This window comes from Corvus brachyrhynchos, unplaced genomic scaffold (assembly GCF_000691975.1).
Source record: "Corvus brachyrhynchos isolate BGI_N302 unplaced genomic scaffold, ASM69197v1 scaffold68, whole genome shotgun sequence".
Lineage (NCBI taxonomy): Eukaryota > Metazoa > Chordata > Aves > Passeriformes > Corvidae > Corvus > Corvus brachyrhynchos.
Window position 1 is genome coordinate 2,051,599 of NW_008240039.1, and position 2,409 is coordinate 2,054,007.

A 2,409-nucleotide genomic window follows, 5' to 3' on the forward strand; every position below is an offset into this window, starting at 1 on the left:
TGTGTCCTGCCTGGCTTTGGGGGGTCAGTGTTCCTGAGGCCGTGTCCTGCCCGGTTTTTTGGGGGTCAGTGTTTCTGGGCCTGTGTCCTGCCTGGTTATTTGGGGATCAGTGTTTCCCAGGCTTCTCCTCCTCCTCGTCCTGGCTGAGGGAAAGCTGAGGGTGAAGCAGAGGCACAGATCTCCCTGCCAGCTCCTCCCTGCCTGAGGACAGCACTGGCATCTCTGCAGAGGGGTGGGGGATGACAACCCCAGAGCTCCCAGCTCAGCTGCTGCACACCCAGGGCAGCCCTCACAGGAACTGGGCTATTTCTGACCTACCTGACAACAGGAGAGATCCAGGAGCCCCTGAGAGAGACATGATCCACATTGTCCTTTGCTGTTTCTCCTGGTTTGCCCTGTGAGGGGTTCTCTGCTCCAGCTGTGGAATTACAGCAGTGCCAGGCAGGAGCAAGGAGAAAATTAAATCTCTGGCCTTGAGGCACCCAGAAGTCAGGGCTCAGAGCTCAGGCTGCTGCTCCTCAGCCCAGAAGTGGCTGAGTTCTTGTGCTGCGTGGCTTTTTAGGGAGCTTTGGGATAAAAGAGATCATCTATAAGCTAGGCCTTACCTCACTGAGGAGTCATTCCTAGCACTGCTTATCTTCTGAGAAACATAAACCTGGGGCATGCTGCGAGTAAACACATCTATTTTTGTAGTTTGTCTTTGGAGTCAAATGAAAATAAGAGATGACTCGAGGCTGAGCCCTACGTGGCACAGAGACAACTGAGAAGTGGCAGACGTGAGGCCTGACCCCGGGCTGGAAGTCAGGCTGGCATTGCTGGGGTCAGGGAATTGAACTTGGTGCCTTTCAGCCACAAGCCTGCAGCTGAGCAGAAATTAAGTGTGAAACACATTGGATGAGCTGCTCCTGGTCATTTTGGGGGAAAACCTGGAGTTGATGTTGGTATTTCTGTTGCTCTCAGCATCCTCTGAGCCACAACTGGGCTGATAAGAGCTGGGCAAGGGCCAGACTTCCAGCCCAATCTGTCCACTTGGATTCCCAGCTCCTTGGGTGACTTCCCACCTGTGCTGGGGCTGCACAAGCCTTCCCTGGAGTTCCAGGGGAAGTTTTCACCCTCCTCACCCCCCCAAAGCTGCTTTGCTTCCTTTCCAAACGGGGAATTTCCAAACTGCCATATATAGATACCCCTCCAAACAAACCCGCAGATGTGGAGCTCAAACAAGGCTGTGTTCCCAAAAGCCTGTTTGTTCCAGCTGCAGGAATTCATCTCAGAGAAGAGGATGTTGCATCTCTTCAGAAATTGGGGATTGTTTACATCCCCGGAACGTCGCGGCAGCTGCAGAAAAACCTCCAAAACCTTCCCAGGCACTGAGGGCTCTACAAAATACCTGAGCCCCAGCAACATCACGATCAAAATACGGTTGATTGGTTGGTGGTGGTTTTATTTGGGTTTTTTTAGGTTTTTTCTTACAATTATCCATTGTTCCTGAGCTGTTCTGCAGCTTGGCACAGGGAGAAGGGGATCACCCTGAGGGAATTTTGGCCAAACCCATGGCAGGTGGAGAATTTGAGCTTAGAAGTGATGGGAAGCTGAGATTTCAACAGGAGCAAATCTGGAGTGGCACCTCTGGCTCCAGAGTGCATGATGCATCCAGGAAAGAATCAGCACAAGCACAGGCACCAGGCTTACTGGAAACAGGATTTGCCAGTTCCTGTAAAGTTTAAAAATAACCCCAAACCCTTTAAGATCTAATTATTTTCCAGGCTGCTTTTTCCTGCTTGCACCTATCCCAGCAGGACTTAGAGGGAGATAAAGGCTGAAGTGTCTCCAGGCTCCAGGGTGGGAATGGCATCCTCAGGGATAAACTGGCAAAAACCCAGGGAATTATTCTGAGATGAGCAACACTTCCTTGGGAAGTGAGTAATGGAAGGAAATCATCTCCATGTATCCACCAGCCCTAATCAAGGGGCTCTGGATGGGTCTGAAGATGGGGCAGAAGGAGGGTGGGATGGGATGGGATGGGATGGGATGGGATGGGATGGGAAGGTATGGGAGCAGCTGGATGTCTGGGTCAGCTGATGAGAAGCAAACGGATTTGCAATGGGACAAAGAAAAATGGGAGACAATGGGCTGAGAAAATGGGCTGGAAATGTGCTGGGACTGGCTTCGAGGGCTCTCAGATGCACATCCCGAGCCCTTGGCTAGGGCAGGTGGGTACATGGAGATGATTTCCTTCCATTACCTCCATTCCCTGCTTCCTCCAGCCCACCCCTGCCATGTCCCAGCTCCAGAATCCAGCCAGTGGGAGAACAGCAAGGACAGAAACACCAGCAGAGAACCAGGATGAGACTGGGAAAGTTCTGAACTCAGCAGGGGTTTGGAAAACATTTTTCCTTCTTGGTGAAAGCA

At 51.8% G+C, this 2,409-nt stretch overlaps 1 protein-coding gene and 1 long non-coding RNA gene across 2 annotated transcripts in view; one reads left to right on the top strand and one right to left on the bottom strand.

The window, feature by feature from the left end:
- VWA1 (von Willebrand factor A domain containing 1) overlaps nucleotides 1-2,409 on the top strand; it is a 22,026-nt gene that overhangs the window by 3,847 nt on the left and 15,770 nt on the right. The gene's annotated exons all lie outside the window — the stretch shown is intronic.
- The window catches only part of LOC108449083, a 1,704-nt gene continuing 718 nt past the window's right edge, over nucleotides 1,424-2,409 (bottom strand). The window contains exon 2 of the long non-coding RNA XR_001865184.1: nucleotides 1,424-1,711. This is a non-coding gene — a long non-coding RNA (uncharacterized LOC108449083). The remainder of the gene's footprint in view (nucleotides 1,712-2,409) is intronic.